We start from the raw sequence: 21,819 nt of genomic DNA, 5'->3' as shown, positions 1-21,819 counted from the left end.
AGATTTCATTAAGTCTAAGGGAGGGATCCCAATCATATGTAGCATCTTGCCTAGAAGGGGAGTAGGAAATGAATGGTTGTCTAGGGCAATTGGTGTAAATTGCTGGCTAGACAGATACTGCAAGGAACTTGCAATCCCATTCATTGACAACTGGAACAACTTTTATGGCAAACATGATATGTATGCAAGGGATGGGGTTCATCTCTCTGGGGCAGGGGTGGTAGCACTTGCAGACTCGATTGAGAAGGCCGTTGGTGAAATGCCTATGATTTTAAACTGATGGAAGATAGAGGTATGGGTGTGTGTGGGAAACAAGCAGGTTGCAACACTAGGGTTGGAAACAGTAAATGTATAAAAGGCATTCAGCATGAAGTTATAAATAAAGACAATAGAACAGGTCAGCAAACAAAGGGGGACAGCAGAGGGCAGCAAGGGACTAGCTCCCTTAAGGTTTACTATACTAATAGCAGGAGTGTTAGAAATAAGATAGATGAGCTAAGATTAATTGCAAGTGCAGGAAACATAGATATTATTGCTATAACAGAGACCTGGCTCAATCTGAAAGATAGAGAGATGCCCTCTGAATGTCACATACAAGGCTATAAATTATTCCACACTGACAGGGTCAACAGGAAAGGTGGTGGAGTAGCGATGTATGTCAGAGACAATTTAAATTGTTGTGTTAGACAAGATATTAAATTAGAAGCGTCAGCCACTGAATCTGTTTGGTTACAGCTTCTCGAGGGCCGAGAAAAACTAATTTTGGGTGTGATTTACAGGGCCCCAAATCTTGATAGGGAGTGCAGTAAACTTCTATGGGACGAAATTCGTAAGGCATCCACATACGAAAATGTTGTGCTAATGGGAGATTTCAACTATAGACAGATTGACTGGAGCAATTTGACAGGAAATTTAGAGTCGGGTGACTTTCTTGATACGATCCAGGATTGTTTTTTAAAACAGTTTGTGACAGAGCCAACTAGGGGAAATAACCTCCTTGACTTGGTTCTTGCCAGTAGGGAAACACTAATTAATAATCTTGAGGTTAATGATGAGCTTGGGGAGAGTGATCACAAATCACTCAGTTTTAACATATCATGGAATTCCCCTAATAATGGCAATCAAGTCTCCGTCCCTGACTTTCGCTTGGCTGATTTCATAGGACTGAAAAATTACTTAGGTGGGCTGAACTGGAATGACCTGACTAGGGGTCAGGTAGGTGGTGATGGTTGCCGATATGATGCTTTCCAGGGCATAGTTCTAGCTGCTCAGTCAAATTATGTTCCAAATAGGGAAATCAGATCAAACAAAAATGATCCTAAATGGATGAACAATAGATTAAAATATCTGATTGGTCAAAAGAGAGGCATATATAGGCAAATCAAAAGAGGAGAGGGGCAATTAAGAAATCGATATATTCAGTTAAAGAGAGAAATAAAAAAGGGAATTAGAAAAGCAAAAAGAGATTATGAGGTTAAAGTTGCAAGAGAATCGAAGACTAACCCAAAAGGATTCTTTCAGGTATACAGAAGTAAGATCAGGGACAAGATAGGCCCACTCAAAAGTTCCTCGGGTCAGCTCACTGACAGTGATAAGGAAATGTGTAGAATTTTTAACACATACTTCCTCTCAGTTTTTACACAGGAGGATACCAGTGATATTCCAGTAATGATAAATTATGTAGAACAGGACGATAATAAACTGTGCACTATTAGGGTCACAAGTGACATGGTCCTTAGGCAAATAGATAAATTAAAACCTAACAAATCCCCAGGCCCTGATGAACTGTATGCAAGGGTTCTAAAGGAATGTAAAGAGGAGCTTAGCACACCTTTGGCTAATCTTTTCAACATATCACTACAAACTGGCATGGTGCCAGATAAGTGGAAAATGGCAAATGTGATACCTATTTTCAAAACAGGTGACAGGTCCTTAGCTTCGAACTATAGACCAATAAGCCTAACCTCCATAGTGGGAAAATTTATGGAATCAATAATTGCCGAGGCAGTTCGTAGCCACCTTGAAAAGCATAAATTAATCAACGAATCTCAGCATGGTTTTACAAAGGGGCGTTCCTGCCTTACGAATTTATTAACTTTTTTCACTAAGGTATTTGAGGAGGTAGATCATGGTAATGAATATGATATTGTGTATATGGACTTCAGTAAGGCTTTTGACAGGGTCCCACATCAGAGACTATTGAGGAAAATTAAAGCACATGGAATAGGAGGAGAAATTTTTTCCTGGATAGAGGCATGGTTGACAAATAGGCAGCAGAGAGTTTGCATAAATGGGGAGAAATCAGAGTGGGGAAGCGTCACGAGCGGTGTTCCACAGGGGTCAGTGTTGGGCCCCCTGCTGTTCACAATCTACATAAACGACATAGATGAGGGCATAAAGAGCGACATCGGCAAGTTTGCCGATGACACCAAAATAGGCCGTCGAATTCATTCTGACGAGGACATTCGAGCACTCCAGGAAGATTTGAATAGACTGATGCAGTGGTCGGAGAAGTGGCAGATGCAGTTTAATATAGACAAATGCAAAGTTCTAAATGTTGGACAGGACAATAACCATGCCACATATAAACTAAATAATGTAGATCTTAATATTACGGATTGCGAAAAAGATTTAGGAGTTCTGGTTAGCAGTAATCTGAAACCAAGACAACAGTGCATAAGTGTTCGCAATAAAGCTAATAGAATCCTTGGCTTCATATCAAGAAGCATAAATAATAGGAGTCCTCAGGTTGTTCTTCAACTCTATACATCCTTGGTTAGGCCTCATTTAGATTATGCTGCACAGTTTTGGTCACCATATTACAGAATGGATATAAATTCTCTGGAAAATGTACAAAGGAGGATGACAAAGATGATCCCATGTATCAGAAACCTTCCCTATGAGGATAGACTAAGGGCCCTGAAACTGCACTCTCTAGAAAGACGTAGAATTAGGGGGGATATGATTGAGGTTTATAAGTGGAAGACAGGAATAAATAAAGGGGATGTAAATAGTGTGCTGAAAATATCTAGCCTAGACAGGACTCGCAGCAATGGTTTTAAGTTGGAAAAATTCAGATTCAGGAGGGATATAGGAAAGTACTGGTTTGGTAATAGAGTTGTGGATGAGTGGAACAAACTCCCAAGTACCGTTATAGAGGCCAGAACGTTGTGTAGCTTTAAAAATAGGTTGGATAAATACATGAGTAGATGTGGGTGGGTGTGAGTTAGACCTGATAGCTTGTGCTAACAGGTCGGTTGCCGTGTTCCTCCCTTAAGTCAATGTGACCTGACCTGACTAGGTTGGGTGCATTGGCTTAAGCCGGTAGGGACTTGGACCTGCCTCGCATGGGCCAGTAGGCCTTCTGCAGTGTTCCTTCGTTCTTATGTTCTTATGTTCTTATGTAGAAGCCACTCTAAGAAGACCAACTCAAAATAACAGATTTTCCTTTTACATTTTGGGTGCGATCACAGATTCAGTGGGTTTTAATGACACGAAAAACTTTGCACACTATTTAATACAAAAAATGAGCACTGCAATATTGTATAAATAAATATATTAAATGTTATGGTCTAAGGGTACATATATACACTAGATATAGATAGCAAGGTGCTACCATATTAAAATATAAACTCATTAGTAAATCTATACCTTATTACTGATGATGGTTAAAGACTGTGTCCAATGATTGGTGGATATCCTCAAGGAAGGCGCCCTCTGTCACGTTTTAAGGGAATCAAATGAACTACGAAACAGTGTCTCTGAAAAATCGAACTTGGGCTCTGGGACATAATTATTAGGTTCCTGAGTGAGGTAGGTGGGTTTTGGGGCATAAATAGTGGTTTTTACGGCCTGAAAGATGGGCTCTGGGGCGTCTACGGTAGGTTTCAGGCCATGAGATACGAGTTCTGGTGCATAGATAGTGGCTTTCAGGACAGGTTCTTGAGCATGGATAGGGGATTTCATGGCATGAGAGAGGGGTTCTATTGAATGAACTGGGGATTTCAGGGTATGGGAGATGGGTTTTGGGGCATAGATAGTAGCTCTCAGAGGATGAGAAATGGGTTCTGGGGCAAGAATAGTGGGTTTTGGTGAATGTGAGATGGATTCTGAATGAACAATGGGTTTCTGGGCATGTGAAATGGTTTTGGAGTCATGGCTAGAGGATTTCAGGGCATAGTAGGTTGGTTTTTGGTAATGATTTGCAGGTTTTAGAGCAAGATGGGTGGACTCTGAGGAACGATAGACAGGTGTCAGAACAGTGAGCTTGAGGTTTTGATAGGTGGGTTCCAGAGCATGATTGGCTGGTTTTGGGGTATAATACATGGTCTCTGGAGCACGATAGGAAAATCCTGGATTTCGATAACGAGAGGTCTGTTTCAGGCCAGCATAAGCAGGTTTACGAGCGCTCTTTACAGAGTTACGTGCACTGTAGACGGGAAGCGGGGCACTGTCAGCCGAGTTAGAATCGTAGTTGAGCTTTTCTTCAGACAGGCGAGGCTTGAGTTGCTGTGGGATTGTGGAGGTAGGAGGAGGGTAGTGTGCCTGGCCCTCGTAGGCCACCAGAGGGTGATAGCCAGTTTCATCCGTGTAGTAGGTCACGGTCTGGAGACGGCCGTCGGGAAGCTGCACGAAGTACTTGCCGTGCGCCTGATACCCCTCGCGAGCTTCGGAATGACCGAAGTGGGTACCGGTGTAAACATCGTGGACTTCGTAGTCGTATACAGAAGATTTCTAGAAAAAAAAAAAGATTAAGTCACGAGTGGCTTTTGTAGTGAAAAGTTGAAGGAATATAGTACGAGGTGAGGAGAGGGTCTTGAAGTATTAAATGTGCAATTGTTGATATGATAACTGTATTATGTACAAAATACCCATTCTATGAGCAATAGTTTAATGATTATAGGCACTTAATGAAGCCACTGAGTTGGCTTCAGCATTGTTACCTAGGCAAGCTATAAACTTGTCAAGAATGTTGTATTTAGTCCTAGTAGTAAGGGACTGATACCCAATGAATTAAGAAAAATACATATATACCGAATAATAATAAAAATCTGATTCTCTAATAATTCCTAATGTAACTCACAGACGCCTGGTTCTAAAAGATTTCTCAAACTTACAAGAAATGCAAAAACTTTTATGTACACGGCAGAGCAAACGGAACAGAGGGAAGGAAAGATGTAAATGCTCAAGATTTTACCACCTATGACTTTGTATACGGTAGGAAAAAAAAACCCACTTGTATAACAACTGAACCCTAAGTAAATGGCCTAAAAAAAATTATAATTTCCCACTTTTTCCTCTTTGCTCTAATGTATATCTTAGGTTTTATTACCTAATGCATGCAATGTATCGTGTGTGATGGAATACAACAAGGAAAGCTATTGTTTCCGCAGTTCATGTATAAAAATATGTGCAACACTTGGGTATCTTTAATGAGGAAACGTTTCGCCACACAGTGTCTTCATCAGTCCATACAAAGGAGAATGGTGAAGAACAGGAGGAGTTTGAGGTAATCAGTCCCTCAGCCGTAACTTGCTCAGCTATCAAAACTGTGAGGCCCAGTCCCTGGACCCATTATGTACCTCTGTAATCTTTTGACTACTGCCCACAGGATGGGTATGGGGTGCATAATAAAGATATTAAACTAACTCAGCCTTGAGTCGATGTGACCAATCTTGAAAAGAATACAGCATATGTGCATAGAAGTAGCTTATATACCGTAGGCAGGAGAGGTGCAGCAGTCGTAGGTGGTATTACATTTGTCCAATGTGGAAGTAGGTCGTACCCAAGGGTTAGGCAAGTGAAGAATTCCCTGTAGTAAGATCCCTAGATGTTGCAGTGTCAGACAGGAATGTAGATGAATGGTTCAGAGAACCGAAAAGTTGCCTATTATTATTATAATAAAAAAGAAGCGCTAAATCACAAGGGCTATACAGTGCTGCAGGGCAGGAAGGAAGCGAGGGCATCAGGTGCCAAAAGGGAAATGGATGAGTAATAGGTTACAGAGAACAGTGGGGCAGTGGATGGTGAAAGGATAGAGGGCAGCAAGAGATTGAGGTTGAAAGGGCTGAGGGGAGTGCGAAAGGCTTCAGAGTTTGTGGATTAAATCAGTCGTTGTCAAGAAGTCAATGAGAGAGTCAGGATTAAAGGAGGGTCCATCAGCAAGCAGAGAAGGTAAAGAAAGAGTAGTAGAGCGGAGACGACGTTGGAGGTAAATTCTGCGTGCTCGTTGATAGAGAGGGCAGTCTAACAGAATGTGGCTAATCGATACTGGAACTTGACACTTCTCACAGAGGAACAGGGTGCCTCTCCATGAGATACCCGTGGGTAAGACGAGTGTGGCCAATGCGAAGGCGGGAGAGAGTAGTCTCTCAACCTCAGCACTGATGACAAGAAGACGGCCGGTAACCTATGCTCGGTTTAATAGAATGAAGTTTGTTACTGAGAAGAGTTGCCCAACGTTGTTGCCAATGGGTGTGAAGATGGGTAGCTATTACAGCAAAATAGTTCGGAAATGGAACACCTCTATATGAAATTGGTAGGTCATGTACTGCTGACCCCACAGCAGTGCCTGCCTGTTCATTGCCCTGTAAGTCAACATGACCAGGGACCCAACAAAAAACAATATCTTTATGCTTGGTAGAGATACAGCATAGCCAAAGTTGGATACGGAGAACTAGGGGGTGAGGTGTATCAAATTTCTGTATAGCCTGTAGAGCACTAAGGGAGTCTGAGACAACCACAAATGATGACACAGGCATAGATGCGATACGAATAAGTGATGCAAGAATGGCATTCAATTCAGCAGTAAAAATACTAGCCGAAGATAGCAAATGCCCTCCCACGACGCTGTCTGGAAACACTGCTGCGAATCCGACACTGTCAGAAGACTTAGAGCCAACTGTGTACACTGCGATGGCATGAGAGAGAGTGGAAGTGGTCAAGAAAAAGAGAGCGGGAGGCCACTGTAGGCAGTTGGGCTTTTGAGCAAGGGAGTGAGAAAAAACAGACCCGTACAGCTGGAACTTCCCAGGGGGGTAGGGAAAAGTGAGATGCTACATGAACATATAAAGGTGGTAACTGAAGGGAAGACAAGAGTGAATGTAGGAGAAGAGAGAAGGGACAGAGCAAACAGGGGCGGTGAACAAATAAAGAATGTCTACTAATATCGGTGACCATTCTATAAATGGAAGGATTGCGGAGATCGTGAGAGTGTACATAGTAGAGAAGGCAATGGGCATCACGGCGATCAGACAAGGATGGAACATTCACTTCTGCATAGAGGCTCTCAACAGGGGAAGAACAAAAAGCACCAAGGCATAAACGTAATCCTTGGTGATGGATGGGGTTAAGGCTAGAGTAGCAGCAGGAGAGGCCGCTGAATAGATCTGGTCACCATAATCGAGTTTCGACAAAATGAGGGCTGAATGTAGGCGAAGGAGAGTTCGACGATCAGCTCCCCATGAAAGATGAGCAAGGGTTTTAAGAAGGTTCAACTGGCTGTGACAAGTTGCCTTCAGAGAGGTAATGTGGGGTTTCCAGGATAACCTACGGTCAAAGAGAAGACCTAGAAACCTGGCTATCACATTCAGGGACACGGGAGCCATAGAGGTGCAAAGGATGATCAGAGATGACGGAGCGTCTAGTGAAAGTAATTTGGGGAGTTTTCGTACTGGAAAATTTAAACCCATGTGTGGTGGCACAATTGGAAACACGGTCGACCGCATGCTGGAGAGAAACTGTAATGAGGTGATAGTCAGCGCCTGCACAAGCAATAGCGAAGTCATCTACATAGAGTGATGACCAAATATTGGATGGAAGAACAGAGGCCAAATCATTTATAGTAAGGAGAAAGTGTTGTGCTCAGAACACATCCCTGAGGGACACCTTCAGCTTGGACAAAGACTGGGGAGAGCACATTACCGACTCGAACACGGAAATGTCTGCCAGTTAAAAAGTTCTTAAGAAAAGATGGTAGATTGAATCGGAGGCCTGAGGAGTGGGCTTGGGCCAAAATATTATACCTCCAAGTTGTGTCATATGCCTTCTCAAGGTCAAAAAATATGGCAATAACCGAGTGGTTATTCGAAAAGGCGTTACGAATATATGTATCCAAGCGTAGTAAAGGGTCTATGGTAGAACGGCCATTACGAAAGCTATATTGACGAGTGGAGAGACTGTTGTGTGTCTCTAAATACCACATTAAACGTCTATTTACCAAACGTTCCATCACTTTGCAAACTGCACTGGTAAGAGCGATGGGAGGATAATGGGAGGCTTCATGTCCTGTAGTACCTGGTTTGCGGAAAGGGAAAACAATGCCAGATTTCCACAGCTGTGGAAGAACTCCTTGTAACCAAATGAGATTGAAAAGGCATAAGAGGACTGCAAGGGCTGACTGATGTAAATGTTGCAACATACAAATATGAATGTAGTCGGGCCCAGCTGTCGATGATCGGCAAGCTGAGAGTGTTGCCTCCAGTTCCTGAAGTGTAAAAGGTACATTATACTGTTTTTCTCTGAGAGAAGAAAAGTCCAAGGGTGCTAACTCTCTGGCAGACTTTGAGGAAAGAAACGAGGGGCATAGATGGAGCCCCAGAGAAATACGGACCAGATGATTGCCAATTTCAGTGGCAACATCTAGAGGGTTTGCTTTATCAACACTGGCAACCCGCAGAACAGGAACCAGGTCAGGAGAATATTTACCATTCAGTTTCCGTACTTTTTTCCAGACTGCACTCAGAGGAAGCAGAGGTGATGGTGGAGACAATCTCGCCAGCAAGTGCGTTTAGCGTCTTGGATGACATGGCGAGCGATGGCGCGCTTTGCTTAAAATCAAGAAGTCTCTCAATAGTTCTATTGTACCGGTACCTGCCCCACGCAGGGCGTTTCAAACGTACTACACGAGCACAAGCAGGAGGCCACCAAGGCACGCATTTCTGAGAATGCCTGCCCGAGGTTTGGGGTATAGAATGAGAAGCTGCGGTTAAAACTGAGGACGAGAAGAGGTGTAAAAGATCGTCAATGGAGGACGAAGAAGGAACCTCACTAAAAACAGTTAGTTGTGAGTAAAGGTCCCAATTTGCCTGATCAAATTGCCAGCATGGAGTACAAAGTGGTGGTGAATATGAAGGGGAAGTAAGAATGATTGGAAAATGATCGCTGTCATGTAAATCCGGGAAAACAGACCAGGTGAAGTCTAGTACGGTGGAGCAAGAGCAGACAGAGATCGATGCAAGAGAGAGTATGAGTACGAGGATCAAAATGGATGAGAGTACCTGTATTTAAAACATGGAGTGGGTGGGAAGCAAGAAAAGCCTCTAACTGAATGCGACGGGAATCTCAGTGAGACCCCCCAGAGGAAATGATGGGCATTAAAACCACCAGGTAACAGAAGTGGTGGCAGTAATGACGAAACAAGAAAGGCAATATCCGGGATAGATAATGCTCAAGAAGGAGAGAGATACAAAGAGCAGAATGTATACCACCTATGCAAGTGGTTAGGGGCTGCTGTGTAATGTAGCGAAGTACGAACAATTAGCTGATGGTACGGAATATCAGTGTGTAGAAGAAGGGCACTTTCATTAAAGGTCCCATCAGGAAAAGGATCCGAAGAGTACAATAAATTATAGCCCAAGATGGGATAGATAACAGAAGAGTGTAATTTTGGTTCTTGTAAGTAAACACCAACAGGGGAAAACTGGGAGAGCAACATCTGAAGCTCACCCCGATTACCCCTGAGGCCACGTATATTCCATTGTAAATAGGCCATGATTGGTAACAATAAAGATACCAGATATCCGCAGGTAAGGGTTCCTACGGACAGATGGGTTAGAAAAGTCCACATGCAGTGGCAGCGGAAAATGTTCAAGCAGCAAAGGAATGGTGCGCTGTGAAGAAAGGAGTTGCGCAGATGGAGAAGATGAAAGAAGGAACAGAGGGTGGATCAGTGTCCATTGATGGTTTGGTCTTTGCAATATATTCAGAGATTGCTTCAAGTATTTTGGAGTTCAGAGACGTCATATGGGAGACAATATCAGAGATGGAAGGAGGAGTAGTTTGAGTAAAGATTGGAACTGTAATGGACTGTACCAAGGGTGGGGGGCGAAAGGGTGGAAGGAACTGGAGAAGTGTGGGAGGGGACAGAAGAGGTAGAAACTGGGGAGGGGACAGGGGAGGAAGGCACAGTATGAGGAGGAGGGTGAACCTCCACACTTGTAACAGCCAGTGAGAGGGGAAGACCCAGGTCCAGAGACCGGGAAGGTAAAATGAGGAGGTGGAAGAAGGGAAGGAGGGGTTAAAGGAGATTTTTTGGACTTCTGAGAAGTAGAGGGACGATTGGGAGGTGTCGTACGAGGTCTTGTCGATACTGGAGTTTGTGAGGGAGAACACAAAGAAGTGAGAAGAGACTGAGGTGTTGAGGCAGGAACGTCTGAGCCCAGGACAGTAAAAGAATTAGATACAGGAGTGACTATGGGAGGGGCAACTGCAGAGGAGGCTGTAGAAGATGGGACACCAGAAGTGGGGAGAAGTTTTGAAACACGAGAATAAGAAACACGGGGTAGTCTCCCTTGGAGGTGGAGATGAGAAACTGCCATAGCATAAGGGAGACCTTCTGCCTCTGAGGCAACGAATTTCCCGCTCATTTAAGTAGACCTGGCAACGGCGAGAGTACGAAGGGTGAGCCTCATGACAATTAAGGCAAGAGGGAGGTCGACTGCAAGATATATTAGAATGGTCATCGGCACCACAGACCTGGCATTTAGCTATAGATCTGCAATATTTCGCTGGGTGGCCAAATCGCCAGCAATTTCTGCACTGTTGTGGTGTAGGGACCACCTTCCGAACTTGTAACCGATGTCCTGCTACATAAACAGATGTTGGGAGTTCACGGCTGTCAAAAGTTAAACGAGCCACATTGCAAGGGTATCATCTCCGCCCGCGGGCAGGAAGAACATAAGTGCCTACCTTGAGAATTGGGAGATCTTGGAGTTCCAGCTGTTCGAGAATATCATAGCCACATGTCTGGAAATTCTGTTGTACTATGGTATGGGGCAGAATGACAGTACCACTACGAGAATTGAGGGAATGATGTTTTTCGATAGTGATAGGAATAGTATCGACAGCAACCTCACATCTGCCAAGCTACCTCGGTGGACCAAAGAGAGGGCAGCCGGATATCCACCACAAAGCATACCTCCTTCGGCCACCACCCCCGGAATCCGAAAGGTGGCTTCCAGAGATACACCTGTCGCCCAAAAGACACCCAAAGCCGCCCTCCAGGATACCGGAGAGGGATCGGGACATTCCCAGGCGATCCAGATTCCACGGTAAACTACGCCACCGCCAAGAACCTCAACGGAATGGGATGGACCCCAGTACCCTTTCCCCTACCTAGGAACTAGCGTGCCTGTGGGAAAAATCCCAAAGGCCAAAAAGAGGAAGGGCAAAAGGGAGGGGTGGAGAGAAGGTGGAGGAAAGGAAAAAGGGGAGGATGGGGAGAATGGGATAGGGAAGGGGGGTAATTAGGTTCGGTCTGAGGAAGGAGACCGACAGGTCTAATTCCTCAGACCAAGAGCCTCTTCACCACGCCAAGGAGCCCCCCTTGAAGAGGACAAGTTGTGTAACCCTTGGGCATAACCTACTTCCACATTGGACAAATGTGATACCACCTACGACTGCTGCACCTCTCCTGCCTACAGTATATAAGCTACTTCTAAGCACATATGCTGTATTCTTTTCAAGATTGATGGACTGACCACATCGACTCAAGGCTGAGGGACTGATTACCTCAAACTCTTCGTGTTCTTCACCATTCTCCTTTGTATGGACTGATGAAGGTACTGTGTGGCGAAACGTTTCCTCATTACAGATACCCAAGTGTTGCACATGTGTGTAATATATCAACATGTTGCTTCTTTGAATCATTCATCTACATAAAAATAATAGTCGCCGGCACAAGGCAGGCCGTACATAATTATGTAAAATATTATTCTTTGTGTATAATCTATAAATATTGCTTAACAGAAATTTTGCGAAAATCTCTATTGTACATGATACTTAATCTAGATAAGATGCTTACTTTGTAGTGAGACAGTTGTTGTATGGGTTGTCTATGAGACAAAAGGCTGTGCTTGTGCTTGGTGGGCAGAGTTGAAGGGAGTTGAGTGATCCCTGGGTAAGGTGCTTCACCTGCGCTGTCTTCTGCCATCACTGCTACCATAAGCAGGAGGTGGAGACGAGAGCAAAGCAAGAACTGAAATATTACAAATTCTGCTAGGTAAATGAACACAGATGCGACTAATGTGACTTATTGTGGCAACGTTTCACTCTCCCGTATCTTTTGTCGAGCCGTTATAAATATTACAAGGACACAGTGGGTATATATCAATAACACTGCAACTAGCCGGGGGATCGAACCCGAGTTTTTTTTAGCCCGCCTCATGGTGAGCGAAAATTCAAGATGCTCTAACCCACTGGGCCATACAATTCTATATAGATCATGCACCCAGCAGAGCTAGGTGTTGTACCATGATCCGAGGATATACGATGGTGTGGGTGCTATACTATATATACTGCTTGTGGAGGCTAGTACACCAAAAGGGGAGTAGAATGAAATTAGCTCTGAGGCACCCACACTATAGTATGCCCTATGATCACGGTACAACACCTAGCTCTGCTGGGTGTGTGATCTGTATAGAATTGTATGGTCCAGTGGGTTAGAGCATCTTGAATTTTCGCTCACCTTGAGGCGGGCTAAAACACGGGTTCGATACCCCGGCTAGTTGCAGTGTTATTGATTAAATACAACTCGTTCGCGGTTACAATATATATTAGTACCAAACAGGTAAAAACTTACGATTTTGGCTTAAATAGCAACGCTCTTCTTGCCGAATAAGGCAAGCAAAAATTTGTGTATGCAGTAATTCCACAAAAATTATTTTGAACCTAAGGAAAAAAATATATTTCATTGTGTTTATTGAATTATTGTAAACTTATCTAAAATTAGTTGGATTAGCCTTAATTAAACTGCACTTTTTGTAACAAGGTCAGGTATATTTTCTTAAGATTCTTTTCATGCAAAATTAATTTTTACATTAACATGAATTAAAAAAAAATATTTTTAAACGTAAAAAAGAAAACTTTAGAAAGGACTTATTTTAAACGAGTTCTTGCTAATTGACCAATTTTAGCCATTTGGCACCACACGCAATATATATAATATTATATATATATTTATAAGTGTAATCTCACACAATATAAAAGAGATGGTTGTAGATACAGTAGTAGTATGAGTGAAAGTTTTTTTAAGTTACATTTGTGGCCATTTACCAGTGTCTAATTCTACCATTATTACTAACAAATTCTGTATAACCTTCGCATGTTTACAAGCAGCATTATTTGGCTAATCTTTATTACCCAACACTAAACTACATACTCATAGTTAAATTCACTGTTTAAAAATGCCAACTGCATTTTTTCTTTGACGATGGAAGGTGTGGGTTGGTTTGAGAACCATGTTTGTTATTGTGTTCCACATTATATGTGAAACTATTCACTCCCACAAACACACATCCAAACACACACAAACACACCAACAAGGGGTCACAGTTGGAAGATGAAGACTGATGAATCACAAGGATGTTAGGAAGTATTTCTTCAGTCACAGTTGTCAGGAAGTGAAAAGTCTGGGAAGTGATAAAATGGAGACAGGATCCATATATTTAAGAAGAGGTATGATAAAGCTCATGGAGCAGGAAGAGTGACCTAGTAGCGACCAGTGAAGAGGCAGTGCCAGGAGCTGTGAATCGACCCCTGCAACTACAACTAGGTGAGTATATGCACATGACAGAAGGAATAGATTCAGAGATGTCCCTGATCGCAGACGATGTGAAGCTTATGTGAAGAATACAATTGGACGAGGATCAGGTAAGCCTACAACGAGATTTGGACAGGCTGCGACCCTGGTCAGACAAATGGCAAGTGCAAAGTCATGAAGTTTAGAGGACAAAGAAGACCGCAGACGGTGTACAGCCTAGGAGATCAAAGGCTGCAAAACTCAATCAAGGAAAAGGATCTTGGGGTGAGCATCATACTGAGCACATCTGAGGCACACATCTACTAAATAATTGTTAAAGCTTAAGAGGGCCTGTGAAACCTAAAAATAGCGTTTCGACATCTAAGGAATTACTCAAGACACTGTCAGGCCCATATTGAAGTATGCAGCACCAGTTTGGAACCCCACCTGGTCAAACACGTCAAGAAATTAGAGAAAGTGCAAAGGTTTGCAACAAGACTAGTCCCGGAACTAAGAGATATACCCTATGAGGAGAGGTTAAGAGAAATCAACCTAACGATACTGGAGGACAGGAGGGATGGGTGGGGACATAACGACAAATACTAAGAGGCGGATAGGGACAGAATGTAGTTATAACTATGGGCCTTTCTATTGAATACCGAATCTAGGCTCAACCCAGATTATTACAATCTACGTCTTAGCGTAGTTTTACTAAAAAAAAAAAATATCTATGTTCTATAGTTAAGGAAATAGACACTTAGAATGTCTGAAAGACATACACCTTAGTTTAATATCTTTATTATGCACCCCATACCCATCCCGTGGGCGGTAGTCAAAAGATTACAAAGGTACATAATGGGTCCAGTGACTGGACCCCAAAGTTATGATAGCTGAACTAGTTACAAAGGTAATGAACTCCAGGCAGATCTGGTCACAATCATGGCAAGTTACAGAGGTAATGAATCAGCCTCACTCCTATACATGGTTACAGTCATGAACAAATTACAAAGTAATGAACCACTGATACATCCACACCTGGTCATAATTGTAATGAGTTATAAATACAAATATTAAGTGGGTCATACACCCACACTAGCACGCGCACACGCACACACGAGGACGCACGCACAGACATATGCACACGAGCATACACCTTAAGAGACAGCGTAAATGACCAAGTCTATTAATAACTGTTTTTCCACCGACACACAGTAAACCAGGAGTTACCAACGACACCGTTTCTTAAAGAACCTTTAAACTTTACCAGACAACCAGAGAAAGAGAGAGAGAGAGAGAGAGAGAGAGAGAGAGAGAGAGAGAGAGAGAGAGAGAGAGAGAGAGAGAGAGAGAGAGAGAGAGAGAGAGAGAGAGAGAGAGAGAGAGAGAATGTTTACTTTGACCAGGGCTGGACAAGACTCCCTGAATCCAAATCCACTAACCCAGTGATTCCCAAACTTTTTCAGCTTGTTACCCAATTTAACATGCCACATAAAGCATGTTACCCCTTTCACAAAATGTTGTTGTTATTGATATATATGGCTAAACGTGAACGTATACAGCCTCGCATACTCTGCTAATCCTAGCAAAACCATTGAAAACGTAAGAACCACACATACATTATATATAAAATTAATAATAGCTACAAATTCACAGTAACAGTGGGTAAATACTAACTATATACTGCACAGGGCAGTACACATACATACCAGCTTATGTCTACCTCGGCTGATGCTCACAGATAAACTGACAGTGTGAAATAGAGGCAGCCTCAGGAAGTGAGTGACGCGTACTGGACAGGTCGATCTGGGCTACTGAGTGACTTTTGTCCTGAAGCATACTTGTCAAAATACTTTTGGGTTTCCACACACTTAGCTATATATTTCTTCTTTTCTAATACTGTATATTAGTTTTTGATGTTTATTGTTATTTGGTTTAACTTTATTACTTACTTATAATAGGTTTACTTTACAACTTTATATACTAAGACAAAGTTAACAATAATCCTCATACTGGGTACCGCATTGTTTTCTTGATTTTTAGAATTCATAACTTTTTTTCTGTCACCCCTCCATTACCCCCCAAAAATGGTTAAATTACCCCCAGGGGGTAATTTACCCCCAGTTTGGGAACCACTGCACTAACCTAACATCAGGTCGGATCATGCGACTCAGTCAGCAGTGAGCTAGAGACCCTAAACCAGTGGTTCCCAAACTGGGGGTAAATTACCCCCTGGGGGTAATTTAACCATTTTTGGGGGGTAATGGAGGGGTGACAAAAAAAGTTATGAATTCTGAAAATCAAGAAAACAATGCGGTACCCGGTATGAGGATTAATGTTAACTTTGTCTTAGTATATAAAGTTGTAAAGTAAGCCTATTATAAGTAAGTAATAAAGTTAAACCAAATAACAATAAACATCAAAAACTAATATACAGTATTAGAAAAGAAGAAATATATAGCTAAGTGTGTGGAAACCCAAAAGTATTTTGACAAGTATGCTTCAGGACAAAAGTCACTCAGTAGCCCAGATCGACCTGTCCAGTACGCGTCACTCACTTCCTGAGGCTGCCTCTATTTCACGCTGTCAGTTTATCTGTGAGCATCAGCCGAGGTAGACATAAGCTGGTATGTATGTGTACTGCCCTGTGCAGTATATAGTTAGTATTTACCCACTGTTACTGTGAATTTGTAGCTATTATTAATTTTATATATAATGTATGTGTGGTTCTTACGTTTTCAATGGTTTTGCTAGGATTAGCAGAGTATGCGAGGCTGTATACGTTCACGTTTAGCCATATATATCAATAATAACAACATTTTGTGAAAGGGGTAACATGCTTTATGTGGTATGTTAAATTGGGTAACAAGCTGAAAAAGTTTGGGAACCACTGAGTCCTAAACCAACTAACATTAGTTGGCATGACTGTTTCCCACCGTCAGTAGTTTGTTCTCTTCATTTAACAAAAGAGACACATCCTACCTATTTACATAGCTAATAATTATAATAACTGATGAAAGTTTAGTTAGTTTAATATCTATTATGCACCCCATACCCATCGTGTGGGCGGGTGTCAAAAGATTATAGAGGTACATAATGGGTCCAGGGACTGGGTCCCAAAGTTTTGATAAATGAACAAGTGACGAAGGTAATGAATCATCTACACGTCTATACATGGTTACAATCATGAACAAATTATAAACTAATGAGCAATTCACACGTCCACACCCGGTCACAATTGTAACGAGTTATTAGTGCATATATTTATTGGGTGACACACACACACACACACACTCACTCACTCACACTCTTACACTCTCACACTCTCACACACACACACTCATTCACACTCTCACACTCTCACTCTCATTCACACACTCACTCTCACACACTCTCACACACTCACTCACACTCACACTCTCACTCTCACTCGTGGTAATACTTTATTTAGAGTGAGCAACGTCATGGTATTTCTCGAGAATGATCTGTAATATACCACTCTGGATAAAATACTCTGACATATCTTAAACATTTACGAGTAAGTTGTCTCTGACAGATACCATCAAGCCAAACATCTTCATTTTAACTATTAATGAACATATTCACAATATAATATTGAGTTACGTTACACACTTACAGTATTTAAATACAACATTGTGTTCCATAAACGGGGCGCAACATGAAGCAATACAGAAGCAGTAAGCAAGATTATTATTATAATCAAAAAGAAGCGCTAAGCCACAAGGGCTATATAGCTCTGCAGTAAGCAAGAAAATAATGAATGGTTGGAAAAAATAATGAAGGTGGAAGATATTGTCCGTAGCGTCTTATATCCAGATAAAGTTAAAACTTAGGCACTCACCCTATTGCCTCAGTAAACACTGCCACTGTCGTACCTATCCAATACGTGTGTATGGAAATGAAAAATCATGCATTGACTACAAAATGAGGTACAAAAGCTATTCTAAAAATATTTTTGAAAAAAATTACTCGCTTATTTTCCAGGTAGTAGGTTGGTAGACAGCAACCACCCAGGGAAGTACTACCGTCCTGCCAGATGACTGTGAAACAAAAACCTGTAACTGTTTTGCATGATGGTAGGATTGCTGGTTTCTTTTTCTGTCTCATAAACACGCTAAGATAACAGGGATATCTTGCTACTCCTACTTACACTTTGGTCACACTTCACAGACACGCACATGCATATATATATATACATACATCTAGGTTTTTCTCCTTTTTCTAAATAGCTCTTGTTCTTTTTTATTTCTTCTATTGTCCATGGGGAAGTGGAAAAGAATCTTTCCTCCGTAAGCCATGCGTGTCGTATGAGGCGACTAAAATGCCGGGAGCAATGGGCTAGTAACCCCTTCTCCTGTATACAATTACTAAAAAAGAGAAGAAGAAAAACTTTATAAAACTGGGTTGCTTAAATGTGCGTGGATGCAGTGCGGATGACAAGAAACAGATGATTGCTGATGTTATGAATGAAAAGAAGTTGGATGTCCTGGCCCTAAGCGAAACAAAGCTGAAGGGGGTAGGAGAGTTTCAGTGGGGGGAAATAAATGGGATTAAATCTGGAGTATCTGAGAGAGTTAGAGCAAAGGAAGGGGTAGCAGTAATGTTAAATGATCAGTTATGGAAGGAGAAAAGAGAATATGAATGTGTAAATTCAAGAATTATGTGGATTAAAGTAAAGGTTGGATGCGAGAAGTGGGTCATAATAAGCGTGTATGCACCTGGAGAAGAGAGGAATGCAGAGGAGAGAGAGAGATTTTGGGAGATGTTAAGTGAATGTATAGGAGCCTTTGAACCAAGTGAGAGAGTAATTGTGGTAGGGGACTTGAATGCTAAAGTAGGAGAAACTTTTAGAGAGGGTGTGGTAGGTAAGTTTGGGGTGCCAGGTGTAAATGATAATGGGAGCCCTTTGATTGAACTTTGTATAGAAAGGGGTTTAGTTATAGGTAATACATATTTTAAGAAAAAGAGGATAAATAAGTATACACGATATGATGTAGGGCGAAATGACAGTAGTTTGTTGGATTATGTATTGGTAGATAAAAGACTGTTGAGTAGACTTCAGGATGTACATGTTTATAGAGGGGCCACAGATATATCAGATCACTTTCTAGTTGTAGCTACACTGAGAGTAAAAGGTAGATGGGATACAAGGAGAATAGAAGCATCAGGGAAGAGAGAGGTGAAGGTTTATAAACTAAAAGAGGAGGCAGTTAGGGTAAGATATAAACAGCTATTGGAGGATAGATGGGCTAATGAGAGCATAGGCAATGGGGTCGAAGAGGTATGGGGTAGGTTTAAAAATGTAGTGTTAGAGTGTTCAGCAGAAGTTTGTGGTTACAGGAAAGTGGGTGCAGGAGGGAAGAGGAGCGATTGGTGGAATGATGATGTAAAGAGAGTAGTAAGGGAGAAAAAGTTAGCATATGAGAAGTTTTTACAAAGTAGAAGTGATGCAAGGAGGGAAGAGTATATGGAGAAAAAGAGAGAAGTTAAGAGAGTGGTGAAGCAATGTAAAAAGAGAGCAAATGAGAGAGTGGGTGAGATGTTATCAACAAATTTTGTTGAAAATAAGAAAAAGTTTTGGAGTGAGATTAACAAGTTAAGAAAGCCTAGAGAACAAATGGATTTGTCAGTTAAAAATAGGAGAGGAGAGTTATTAAATGGAGAGTTAGAGGTATTGGGAAGATGGAAGGAATATTTTGAGGAATTGTTAAATGTTGATGAAGATAGGGAAGCTGTGATTTCGTGTATAGGGCAAGGAGGAATAACATCTTGTAGGAGTGAGGAAGAGCCAGTTGTGAGTGTGGGGGAAGTTCGTGAGGCAGTAGGTAAAATGAAAGGGGGTAAGGCAGCCGGGATTGATGGGATAAAGATAGAAATGTTAAAAGCAGGTGGGGATATAGTTTTGGAGTGGTTGGTGCAATTATTTAATAAATGTATGGAAGAGGGTAAGGTACCTAGGGATTGGCAGAGAGCATGCATAGTTCCTTTGTATAAAGGCAAAGGGGATAAAAGAGAGTGCAAAAATTATAGGGGGATAAGTCTGTTGAGTGTACCTGGTAAAGTGTATGGTAGAGTTATAATTGAAAGAATTAAGAGTAAGACGGAGAATAGGATAGCAGATGAACAAGGAGGCTTTAGGAAAGGTAGGGGGTGTGTGGACCAGGTGTTTACAGTGAAACATATAAGTGAACAGTATTTAGATAAGGCTAAAGAGGTCTTTGTGGCATTTATGGATTTGGAAAAGGCGTATGACAGGGTGGATAGGGGGGCAATGTGGCAGATGTTGCAAGTGTATGGTGTAGGAGGTAGGTTACTGAAAGCAGTGAAGAGTTTTTACGAGGATAGTGAGGCTCAAGTTAGAGTATGTAGGAAAGAGGGAAATTTTTTCCCAGTAAAAGTAGGCCTTAGACAAGGATGTGTGATGTCACCGTGGTTGTTTAATATATTTATAGATGGGGTTGTAAGAGAAGTAAATGCGAGGGTCTTGGCAAGAGGCGTGGAGTTAAAAGATAAAGAATCACACACAAAGTGGGAGTTGTCACAGCTGCTCTTTGCTGATGACACTGTGCTCTTGGGAGATTCTGAAGAGAAGTTGCAGAGATTGGTGGATGAATTTGGTAGGGTGTGCAAAAGAAGAAAATTAAAGGTGAATACAGGAAAGAGTAAGGTTATGAGGATAACAAAAAGATTAGGTGATGAAAGATTGAATATCAGATTGGAGGGAGAGAGTATGGAGGAGGTGAACGTATTCAGATATTTGGGAGTGGACGTGTCAGCGGATGGGTCTATGAAAGATGAGGTGAATCATAGAATTGATGAGGGAAAAAGAGTGAGTGGTGCACTTAGGAGTCTGTGGAGACAAAGAACTTTGTCCTTGGAGGCAAAGAGGGGAATGTATGAGAGTATAGTTTTACCAACGCTCTTATATGGGTGTGAAGCGTGGGTGATGAATGTTGCAGCGAGGAGAAGGCTGGAGGCAGTGGAGATGTCATGTCTGAGAGCAATGTGTGGTGTGAATATAATGCAGAGAATTCGTAGTTTGGAAGTTAGGAGGAGGTGCGGGATTACCAAAACTGTTGTCCAGAGGGCTGAGGAAGGGTTGTTGAGGTGGTTCGGACATGTAGAGAGAATGGAGCGAAACAGAATGACTTCAAGAGTATATCAGTCTGTAGTGGAAGGAAGGCGGGGTAGGGGTCGGCCTAGGAAGGGTTGGAGGGAGGGGGTAAAGGAGGTTTTGTGTGCGAGGGGCTTGGACTTCCAGCAGGCATGCGTGAGCGTGTTTGATAGGAGTGAATGGAGACAAATGGTTTTTAATACTTGACGTGCTGTTGGAGTGTGAGCAAAGTAACATTTATGAAGGGATTCAGGGAAACCGGCAGGCCGGACTTGAGTCCTGGAGATGGGAAGTACAGTGCCTGCACTCTGAAGGAGGGGTGTTAATGTTGCAGTTTAAAAACTGTAGTGTAAAGCACCCTTCTGGCAAGACAGTGATGGAGTGAATGATGGTGAAAGTTTTTCTTTTTCGGGCCACCCTGCCTTGGTGGGAATCGGCCGGTGTGATAATAAAAAATAATAATATTTTTCTCTAAAATATATAAATCTGAAAGTGAATTATTTTTCCAAATTTTTTGCTTCGAAATTTTCCAAGAATTTTATTTTTCCCAGCTTGTCTTAATTTCCAGGAAAATATTTTTTTTAAGGAATATTGAACTACAATGTTATTGTAATTATATTCACTATTATAGTGTTATTATATAGCACAATATAACATGTAAATGCTTAATAAAAAAAGTTATATCTATAAACAGTTTTGTCATTAAAGTCTCGATATACACAAATATATTGAAAGATAATTTACTGAACTGAATGAAATGTCTTAATTCAACGTAAGTTTCTTTTCCGACTTCCTACAATACTCGTGAAATGTGGGACGGAGAAGTTCACTTGGAGACATAAATCAAGGAATGGCCAAGTGTTGTTATTGTTCGACCTCTGACTGAGGT

The sequence above is a fragment of the Cherax quadricarinatus genome, unplaced genomic scaffold (assembly GCF_038502225.1).
Source record: "Cherax quadricarinatus isolate ZL_2023a unplaced genomic scaffold, ASM3850222v1 Contig1423, whole genome shotgun sequence".
NCBI lineage: Eukaryota > Metazoa > Arthropoda > Malacostraca > Decapoda > Parastacidae > Cherax > Cherax quadricarinatus.
The sequence above is the reverse complement of the archived record's forward strand: the minus strand, read 5'-3'. Positions refer to the sequence as shown.